At 32.6% G+C, this 12,101-nt stretch overlaps 1 protein-coding gene across 1 annotated transcript in view; it reads right to left on the bottom strand.

Annotated features, from left to right (window-relative positions):
• The window catches only part of LOC117178698, a 109,961-nt gene that overhangs the window by 5,794 nt on the left and 92,066 nt on the right, over positions 1-12,101 (bottom strand). The window lies entirely within an intron of this gene.

Here is a 12,101-nt window from a genome sequence, read left to right on the forward strand (position 1 = left end):
TCGAAATCTGGAAATATTAAAATCCCAATCTCCTGAATTTATTTCAAAGCAGTTAGCTGTTAGCAGATAGATATATAAATAGAATCGACGAAGTGCTCCGACTGGTGATCGTGCATCTTCGAGTTTTCAAATTCAGAAGAGGAGAAATGGGTTGCGCGCGCAACTCAGTCATTTACAGCGTCTCCTACTATATTCACACGGACATAGCCCTCTCATAGGATTGGACCGCATCTCGTTTCAGATCTGGGATCACTGGCACGTTCGATTTGGCTTTCAGTATGCGCCTTGGCCCCACCCCTCCCGTAGACGTAGGCAAAGAACGCGGTTGCCATAGAAACGTCGAAAAGTTGAAGAGGGCAGCACCTCGAGGCATACAAAAATGTAGTTAGATATATATATATCGTTCTCCCACTCCAACCTCTCGTGCCGCATCTATGCTTATAATATCCTTGCCTGTTTGACGGCTTGCGTATTACCGACGATTAAACTCGTTGATTTTATAATCTCAGTCGATGAAGAAGAAACTTTCTTTATCGTAGGATACGAGTTAATTTAAATTTGTATAAAAAATTAATAATTGTTTTATGAAATTGCTTATCAAAGTTATTTAGAATGTTAGTATAAACTCTTCAACATTCTCTCTCTCTCTTCTTCTTTAATTTTAGGATAAAATAATTTGCTCAATATACCTAATAAGATAAAATAGTATACATGAAAATGTAGCCTTATTAAAAGTCACGTATGCCGGGGCCACGTGTTCAGCTCGATACGTTACGGCATTCATTAGCGGGCTCCTATTGGTCAGGCTCAACGTCAAGGGGTTGCACTTGACTCCCCTACTCTAATGCTACCCTTGCACGTAATCCAAAAATGCAAGGTTGTAAATATATGTGACTCGGGGAGGAACGGTAGATATCTTTCAATCGCTGATATTCATTGAACCCGCGTCACTCGAGATCTTACATATGGGATTGTCCATATATTACGTAAGACGTTTTTCTGTTATTTGAATAAAGACGAAAATAATATTTTTATCAAGTTGAAAAGGACACAGCGATATAAACAAAAGAAAAATGTCTTACGTAATATATGGACGATCCCTATTAAATATTATAATTTAGAAAGTAGATTCTAAAATGTATAAGTTCCGCGTAACTTAGTGCAGTCGTCAAATCTAGTTTATAGCTAATATTAAGTGAAGTTAGATATAGAATTTAGTTGTTAATAATAATAATAATTAAAAAGGTTATATTAACTGTTGTGTGTGTGTGTCCCATGGATTAATGTGTAAAATTTAGTGAATAAAGTTATTCATTTAAAATGACATATTTAACTTGTGAGATTCTTGATTTCATCGCCTGTGATTAATATAAAGATTCAAATAACCGCGGTAGCTGATTTTCAAATCAACGCCAGTCAGCAGCGAACTTTAAGACTAGAAAAGGAATCCACCAATCAAAGAATAATTCTTTATATTATTCTGTGGATCCGAAAGGTAGGACGTAACTGTTGTTTCAAAACGCGCGCTTAATTTTAAATACGATAATTACTTATTTTTGGAATTTAACGATAAAAATATATTATATATGTTTCAATTTCTTTTAGCATACCTATAGTTTGATTAATTCTAATTTTTTAAAATTATACTTCATCACTCCTCTAGTTATTTTCACTGCAAATGTATACATTATATTTAATTTTTTTACACCAAATTTTGTGATCGGAAAATCTATATAAAAACATCCAAAATCATCTTTTCCGGTGGATTTTCACAGAGCAAAATTCTGAAGTTGAAACAAAACTATATAATACTGTGAACTCTTTCTTAACCAAATTTAATTTTTGTTATTTCCCAAAGAAATTTTGCCAACAAAAATCCAGAAAAAAAATATTTATTATTTTTTTCCAAACTATTATTACCTAAAGTTTTTTTCTCAATTTTTTTTCGAAAAATTAACATGCATAGTGAACAACATTTTTTAGGTCCGAAAGGAAAAGTGGATATTTTATTTTAACGCGTTTCAGAAATAAATTTTTTGATTCAGAAATTTTGCTTCGCGTGACATCTTTTTTTTTGAAAATGGTTCATCGACTTCATTCTTATGTTACAAGTTTTGTAATTAAAAAATAAAATTTTATAAAGTTGCCCTCATGGTGACTACACACTGTGCGTCGTATTGTCATGACATTGCGTGATGATACGCGTGATGGCGAAATGCGACTCATAGCACTCGCAGTTATGCGCTCATCACTTCGTGATGGTGAGATGGCGGCGTTCTCGCATGCACGACGTGAAAATCACGCAGTGCGAGCGACGTGCGTCGCACGATTGTTTTCTGCGCATTATATTGAAAGGTATTTTCTAAAGCTGGTGGCGAAACATTTTTCTTCTTATAGTTAAGGCCATGTGATGAGTATAACAGCTAATCAAGTCAGCCCTAAGATCAATATTTTTTCACCCATATTGAAAAATAAAAGTTTAAATCACGCGGAAATTTTTTTCGGGAAATGTTAATAAATATTAAAGGATCGTTTGTGGCCTTACAAAGAGTTGGAGGGAGAAAAAAGTTTATTTATGCAAATACTGATTATCGACGGACACATTTAGGTTTTCCAGCAAAAGTTTTACTTTTAACTTTCTCTGACGGTAATCATGCAATCTGTTTTACCCGCAAACCCCTGGAAGTTTGAAGTTTTCTACTCGCTGCGCTAGTGCTGCTTTGACATAGCTGATATCAGACTCATACGTATGTCAGACCAAATATGTTTATTTGCATTTCAAGTACGAACATTAGTTTTTGCATTATTTGTGCATAATGTTCGTGAGCGATTTTTTTGTTTTGTCCCACTTTGATCAATATAAACCTCATAACTAGCCCATTGACAACATTGCAAATTACCTGCAGGGTTTGACGACAGCACGGTCTGTATTTTTCCAAAATAGTAATTAAAAAAAAACTTTTTTCACTATTCTAATTATGTAAGACCAGATACACATTCATGCATGCCTTCTATTTATCGTGCTAAATTTTTAACGCGATATCTCATTCCGTGTGGACGTAAGTTGGGAAAGAAAACTTTCACGGGTATTTCCTTCAAAAAAAAATTGTCTCCAAATTTCCACCGGGACAAAGCAGAGAAATGGACTTTATTACCTCCTCTTTCATTTCCCAAACTTTCAGAGTGATACCTCATTTCGTTTAGATGTAAGTTGGGAAAGAAAAATTGAAGACCAGGTTTGGTCACGTGACCCTTTCGTCATATGGCCTTAATAACCAGAAAATTAGAATGTTTCAACATGACTTACATTTTTCTCGTAAATTGCTAAACGGATATTAACAACTGTAAAGTCAGAATACGATGTAATTCTAATCAGACATTGATAAAAGACTTTTTTAAGTTTCATCAGGATGTCAGGATTCACTGTTTGATGCTTGCGAATCGTTTTGAAAAAGAAGATTGAACCGGGGAACTTCATCTTCTGAAGTAGAATCAGAATCATAAAATTGCTGCACAGAATCATTTCTTTCGTCTCGAAAAGTACATAAACGCCTCCGCTTTTGACTCTGAGAGAGAGTGGCAAACTTTTTATTTTTTCCATTGTCCATAATTTTTCTGCTCTGCCCAGGCGGAACGAAGGAAGCGAATGGAGCCTCTACAAAGTACCCGTAAAGACCCCATTGGGTCCGCATTCGGTTCCTTTTTTTAAAAATCGAAAGAAACAGCAAAATAAACTTTTAAATTGTTGAAATTCGAATCCTACGTTAGATTTTCTATTGGAAACTCACGGAGTAATCGCAATACTTTTTTTTGCAGCAGTAAAAAGTTAAAAAAACATATAAGATCTATAACGATTGTTGACTGCTACTTACAGATGATGCGTTTCAAGCGTAGCAGTCAACAGGCGTTATACGTCTTATATTTTTTAAAACTTTTTACCGTTGCAAAAAAAAACTATTGCAATTATTCTATGACCTTCTATAGGGAATTTTAACGTAGAATCCGAATTTCAACTATTTAAAAGTTGATTTTCTGTTTTGTCGAGTTTTTAAAAAAGGAACCGAATAAGGACCCATTGGAGTCTTTACAGGTATTTTATAGAGGCTCCATTCGGTTCATTCGGTCCGCCAGGGTGCCCTTATTTCTTTTAAAGTCCTTACTCTGAAAAGTTAAAAGAACACCAATTAATAAAATTTACGAGGTCTACATAGAAAATTTCTTATTTATTTCATTTTAATATTAACAACTTATACGTTTCAACTTGCAATTATTCGATTTAAAAACTTTTCAATTTAAACTCTTATTACTGAAGAAGCCTATCTTTTTGAAAGTATGCACTTTTAAACATTTCAATTAAGTTAAACAACAAAAATTTCAATAAAATTGAAGCTTAACTTATATGTAAGCTTATGGCCAGGTACCAGAGTATTATAGACTGTTCCTACATTTAGAACAAAAATGTATAATTGAGAAATATTATCCAGTTCCGAGAAATATAATGTAGAAGCTGACAATCTTAAAGTTACAGGAACCTAAAGATGGCATAGGCTGGGGTGCATATCACAATAAAGATGGGAATTTTTAGGTAAATCAAAAAATTAAAACTCGCTGCAGAGATATGGGAAGGATGAATTAGCAGAAACAAATTTTTTTCCAAAAAAATTATTCTGTTTCGGGAAAATAAAGATTTAGTGTCACGGTGTCGTACTGTATACGGCGATTGTTACTGACAGATATATAGAAAGAAGCCAGGTTTATGTTGTTTTATAAATAAATCACAATAATTTCAAGAAATGCCACTTTGATTCCACATAGAGGAAGCATTAATTTGTTTTAAATATTTGAAATTAACAATGAAAACAATAAAAAACTTTACAGAAATACGAAAAAACGAAATCAAGAGGTCAAAATTTATTCTATCGTTTTAATGAACAAACAGGTAGAAGTAAATTCGTTCTTATTCGGTCTTATGATCCATTTAAATAATAGAATCTCAAGGTTATTGAACAAAAGAAAAGTTATAATAGTCTCAATATACAAAAACAACGTTTCGGCCATACCCAGTTAGCTTTCTACAGGTCTACCTAACAAGTTTTGGGGTCAAGCTCCTTACATAACAAAATTTTCGATGAAGATGAATGAACATAAAAAACTGGTGATTTTGAAAATTCCCTGTTTTTAACAAGGACTTGGAGAGTGAAATATAATAGGCACGACGAATAGTAAATGACAGAAAGAATAAACAACTTTTTTGAGTTTAAGATTTTTTCGTCCTTTCTGTCACTTTCTGTCAATCGTTACTATCATAATTCACTTTCCGGCTTTTAAAAATGTAACAAAAATTTGGGAACTTCTCTAATTTTCTTCCCGTTTTTTTGTTTAAGCAATCATCATTTTGGTTGAACATTATTCTTTTAGTGTTGAAAGTTTACATTTTTAGTAGAAAATGAATTTTTTGTTTCAAATTGAATAATTTTTTTTATTCAAACCCGGTAATAAGTGTTGAATAGAGAAAAATGTTTATTTTCAGATTTCAGCGTAAAAGTAAAAATTATTCTATTATTTTGAATGCGCGATTTTTCTATCTGCCTAAAATATCATTATAAGAATAGGATATCTCAGAAACTAATTCATTTCTATTACCATAGCGGCCGCCGCATAGGTTCCTATTCCCCATAAGAGAACGTGTTTTCAATATATTTAATTCCTTCTGATTGTACCGGTAACGCACCTCAAAGAGATATTTTTTATTCCTCAGAAGTGTTTGTATTATGAGATAATTTAATTCCTTCTAAAAAGTTGACAAAATATATGTAATAAATTGTTTTAATCCCTTCATGTGGAATATAAGTTTGGAAAATTTAATCTTAATCCATTCAAGTCCGCCTATCAAGAGTTAAAATTATACTAATTCACACATTTAAATAAATTATTAAAATATAAATGATTATAAATTTGAATATGTTTCGAATTTATAAGTTATAAAAAGATTTAATAATGAAAAATAGGTTAAATAAATGCTTTTGTTAAATTTCACTAAATCGATTGAGAGGAATAGGATTTGCACATTTTCTGTTCCCGTTGGAGGATTTTTAAACGGAGGAAAAATTGCATATTCATAGGAATACAAATTCTTAATTTTTCTGAATTCAACGCTCATTACAGAGAATCTCTTCGTAAAATTTAGAACTATTAGATGTTTCTTTGAAAGCTCATATTTTCTGTCTAAAAATTAAACTATTTGGTTGGAAATTAATGAACTTCATCAAATTTGTCATGAATTCAGCTTTTTGTCTTGTAAAATTGAAAAAGTAATTGAATTATTAAGGCAAAACGACGTGGTTGCAAATAAAACAGTTGAATTTTTCACAAAATAATTACATTTTTAACCTAAGCGCTGAGATTTTAACAAAGAAAATAAATTTTCTACTAAACAAAGACAAATTTTCAACAAAACACATGAAATTTAAATAAATAGTTTGATTTTTAAGATAAAAAGACCACTTTTATAACAACAAATAAATAGTTTAATTATCCGTCAAGAGTTTTTCAGTGTAATCTTATAATTCTCTTTGATTTATATAACAATTACACTACAATTAAAAGTTAAACAAAATCGTTTATTTTACTGTTTACGTTTTGAGGTGAAGCATCGCTCCAAGCGCGGCGTCCGTTTATTGCAAATTGGAGACGCTTCTATACATTTATATATAACGATGAGAAAGAAAATAGTATAGCCTTACCAGCAATTTCCGATTATTAATTAGTATCCAAAAAATCAATCAGCCCGGTAACAAGCGTTGAATTCAGAAAAATTAAGAATTTGTATTCCTATGAATACGCGATTTTTCCTTCGTCTAAAAATACCCCAACGGGAACAGAAAAAGTGCAAGTCCTATTCCTCTCAATCGACTCAGTAAAATTTAACGAAAACATTTATTTAACCTATTTTTCATTATTAAATCTTTTTATGACTTATAAATTCGAAAAGTATTCAAATTTATATTGATTCATATTTTAATAATTTATTTAAACGTCTTTAAGAATGCAACAAAGAAATCTATGCAAATGTGTGAATTAAAATAATTTTAACTCTAGAGAGGCAGAGTTGAATTGGTGAGAATTAAAATTTCAGAATTTATATTCCGCATGAAGGAATTAAAATAACTTATTGCAAATATTTTGTGAACTTATTAGAAGGAATTAAATAAAATCAAAATATGACCACTTCTGAGGAATAAAAAATATCTCTGTGAGGTGCGTTACCGGTACAATTAAAAGGAATTAAATATATTGAAAACACGTTCTCTTTGGGAGAATAGAAAACTGTGTGGCGGTCGCTATGGAAATAGAAGTGAATAAGTTTAGCAGGTATCTTATTCTTATTGTGGCATTTTAGACAGAAGGAAAAGTCGTGCATTCAAAATAATAGAATAATCTTCACTTTTGCGCTGAAATCTGAAAATATTAATTTTTCTCTATTCTACGCTTATTACCGGGAGCATTCGAAAAAAATGAATCACAGTGTTCAGGAGAATCACAATAAAAGAATCCAAAACTTCAAAGAACAACAAGCGCGTTTGGCTACAATGAACTTCTGTCTGTACTCACAGACGGACTGTACAGTGTACACATTTACTAAAAAAATAGTGCAAAATGAATTTAAAAACACTTGTCCTAAATGTTCATTAAGTTTATCATTTGCCGTTTTTATCATTCCACATAATACTGTTAGTGTATGGTTAACGTTAAAACCTTGATTAATGTAGAAGCTAATAATAATTGTTTAAGCATTTTAAAATCAGATAACATATAACTAAAAATATTCCACTTATCTAACATTCACAATTCAATGTTATTTTTAAGATTACTTTATATAAATTGTTTAAAATATATAGTAAAAAATATTTTCTATCCCGCCCTTTTATCCCGACAAAACGATACTTAATGGCACGGATATCGTTCCCTACACATTGTGCGGGTAACGGTCGCCAATTCTGCTCGAACTTCGGTTTCCCGCTCCTTCATACCGACCAAACGACGCTTTATCGCCGGCACGCCGTCTGCCGCCCGTACGTCGGTCCGGTAATGTGCCAGGCACGTTTGTTATTTGGGTATACGTCTTATATTTATTTTTTTATTTTTTAAAGGTTGCAAAGAAAACTATTGCGATTACTCCGTGACCTTCTATAGGGAATTTTAACGTAGAATCCGAATTTTAACAATTTAAAAGTTGATTTTGTTGTTTTTCGAGTTTTATTAAAAAGGAACCGAATGGGAACCCAATGGGAACCCAATCTGGGAAATGATAGCGAACATGCTAACGGACGTCCCCACACTTTTTTGTGTTTTTTTATCAAAAAAATTTTGATATTGCTAACAAAGTGCGTGTATATTTCGAGGTTATGTGTGTTAAAATTCACCCGATCGTTACTTCCAAACTACAAAATATTTTTCGCCGAAAACTTTGGGCTTACAAATAAACATAGTAACTAATGTCCCGGAACTAACCTTGTTTGCAGGCAATCAAAAAAGTTCATTTCATAAATAATTTCCAGATTATCGGAAAGGCAGAGATGAAAAACGATGTAACCTCAAAATAATGCATATGCATAAAATTTTTATTTAGCACAATAACTTTTTTTGTTATTATCCCTCAAAAAAGAGTCCGGGGACGTCCGTTATGATATTTTATAGTATCTCTGAATTCAGTTTTTTAAAATTTTCATTTTTTTGGAAAAAAACCCGGGGAAGCTGTAAGTATCACGTGCCCTTAACGTCTTTAAAATTATCAGGTATTAAAGAGAGAGCACCTGTTCGTGGGTGCTGTCAATTTCTACCACTTAAAATTTTCTTGCCTTGATAAGGGTACGAGTACCGAAACGTTGGTGATACAAATTTATTTCTTTATGTTTTTTATTTTTATTTTATTGTAATTTGATGGTCATAAAAATAAAAAAGAAGAAAGAAGGAAAAAGAGAAGCAAGGGAATGTGGTTGGCTGCCTTCTCATTTTTCTTTCCTCTTTTTTATTTTTTTTCCGAAAATTTTATTTGATTTTTTTGTTGTTTTTTTGTTTTTTGGGTTCTTTTTTCAGATTACAATAGGGTTTTTTTAGTTTTCGTTTATCCGTTGTGGTCCAAATTTTGTCGTTCGATTCTTGTTTTGTTTAACAGGATTTTGCATCAATTATTCACGTAGAACACTTGAAGCTTTCAAATGACTATTAACTTATTACGCTAGCATTTTTTTTGGTTGAGGTGTTAAACTTCAAACTCAGATGCCTAAAATTTTGTAGCCGATAGTAAATATTACTTAAAAGACGAAATATAATCATAATTTACATTTTTAACCACAAAATATAGCAAATGACAGATACTGCCAAACATAAAGCGATTATCACGGAGGGCCTGGTTACTACACTGAGAGAACAAAACGGCTGCGGCTACCGCGACTCACGGTGCTGATGCGCGCGACGGGAAAAAAGTGCTTCACGACTACCATGTGCGTGAATCACAGTTCGGACTTTCACGCCAGCCAAAAGTGTGATCACAGTCTTCAGAATCATTTTCACGCGCAACAGAAGTGTGATGTCGCAACGATGAGAACCGTTTTGATCACAGTCTGGCAACCGTTAAGGCTTTATGCATCAGCTGATCGTAACAATGCAAACCGATTAATTGATGTTTTGCGTCTGGTCATCGATTTCTGGTAAGTCATCCACGTATTATCATAATTTGAATAAAAAATAGTATACCAATAATATTTAAGCAATGTAAATATTTATTTATTTATCTTATTTTAATTTTGTAATGCTCAATGTTGGAAAATATTTGAAGAGTGGCAGTCCAAAAGGTGCTAAGTGACATTCACATCGTTTACATCTTTCTAATATTATTGACATATTATTTTTCATTCACATTATGATAATAAGTGGATCATTTACTATAAATCGATGACCAGACGCAAAACGACGTTAATTAATCGGTTTACATTGTTACGATCAGCTGATGCATAAAGCCTTCACAGGTGCCAGTTTGTGATCAAAACGGTTCTGATCGCTGCGACATCACACTGCTGTTGCGCGTAAAAATAATTCTGAAGATTGTGATTACAGTTTTGGCTGGCGTGAAAGTCCGAACTATGATTCACGCGCATGATCGTAGTGAAGTACTCGCGTGGTCACCGTGAACACGTCACTTTCACATATTCTCGAGAATTTTGAAGCACTTTTTCCCGTCGCGCGCATCAGCACCATGAGTCGCGGTGACCGCAGCCGTTTTGTTCTCTCCGTGTACGTACGCTGAATAGACATCTGCGGTAGTAAAGGAGAAAAGTTGTAGGAAGAACGTCATCGGTTGGGTCTTTAAATGTCTTGCAATTGCAACTTTGAGAGCAGTTATATCGAGGCATTCTAACGGTAGGGTGCCAACGCACGCGACACGACTTGACGGTACTTAACCAAAAATAAAAGCAATAAAAAACTAACCGAGAAGTTATCGCTAGAAAGTCTTGCTCGCGTAATTGAGCAAGATGAGGCTAGAAGTTGGCCAAAACTAAGAGGTGCTCACTCGCTTCATCAAATCATGAAAGTTCTATCTCAGGTGAACAAAGCATGAAGGTTGCCACTTCTCGCGTTTAGATTATAAGCGACAAGTGACACCTTCATGCTTTACTCGCCCGAGATAGCACTTTAATGTTTTGATGGAGCGAGTGAGCATCTTATAGTTTTGGCCAACTTCTAGCTAAATCTTGTTCAATTCCGCGATCTAAAACTTTCTAGTTCTTACTTCTTGGTTAACTTTTTATTGTTTATATTTTTGGTTAAGCATCATCTAGTCAATCGTGTGCGTTGGCATTCTATCCTTAGGACGCCTCGATATACTAATCTTGCTAGAAAGTATTCATCGCCAGAAATATGTTTGGAAGTACCTCAAGATATTAGGAAAATATAACAAATTATCACAAAATTGGAAGTGTTTTGCATACTGTGGATTAATTATAATTAATTTACTTATTAGAAATAATTAATTGATAATGTGTTCAATAATATTTTTTCAATGATGATTAATAATTAATATAATTATAATTAATGTATAATTAACGTATTTACTTTTTATTTAACTTTCTGAAACTACATTAGAATTTGTTTGGACATGTTCTAGTTTTGCCCAGAGAAAGAAACGGAAAGATTTCGGAAAGAGGTTCCTTTCTGATCCTTTCCGAATTGTATGGGAAATTTGCTTCCGATTTCTCATGGAGAATAGACATAAGGAGACCAATCTAGTGGAACTGAAAATGAACACTTTTCTGTTGCTAGAAGTATGTACACACAGGTGCAAAATCACACTTACGTATAGTTCAAAACTTTCCGAGCGTGTCTGTCTGTACGTCTGTCTGTATGTATGTATGGTTATCTGAATGTTGTAGCCACGCTGACTTTTGAAGGATTTGTCCAATCGAGTCCGCATTTGATACACTTCTGAAGGTCCCCAAAATAAAGGCTAAGTTTGTTAATTAGATATTGAGAACCAAAATTAAGAAATTGATAGCATTTTGAAAATTTTGAAAATTTTTTTTTGAAATTTTATTAATTATTGTCAAAGTTTCTTATAGATGGGTAAAAGACTTGCAAATTATCAAAAAAAAAATTAATTTTGATGAAAATTAGAAAAGTTATATACTTTTCAAAAAATTTTAAAATCTTCAAAAAATAGAAAAAATTATTTTCTTCATGGATCCAAAAATTTTCACTAGATACCAAATGTATTTTAAAACTATTTTAGCCGAATTTTTCAATAAGCCCACATTTTAAAAATTAGAGCCTGTATAATCTAACAGTAGAGCGCGAAGCGAGATTATGGCAATGAGAATGTAATCGTCAAGGCCGTAGGTGCTTTGAGAACCTTCTTTAATGTCAAATTTAAAAAAAAGGTTCAGCTTTACTTTATGATTGTACTTTATGAGGGGTTTGAATTACAGTATTTGATATAATTTAATATATATATGGGTGATTCCATGCAGGATTTACTTTCAAAATTTTAATTGACGCGAATTATTTTTTTTAATATTCTTTGATGAAAAATAAAAGACACGTATTTT

This window comes from Belonocnema kinseyi, chromosome 8 (genome assembly GCF_010883055.1).
Source record: "Belonocnema kinseyi isolate 2016_QV_RU_SX_M_011 chromosome 8, B_treatae_v1, whole genome shotgun sequence".
Taxonomy (NCBI): domain Eukaryota; kingdom Metazoa; phylum Arthropoda; class Insecta; order Hymenoptera; family Cynipidae; genus Belonocnema; species Belonocnema kinseyi.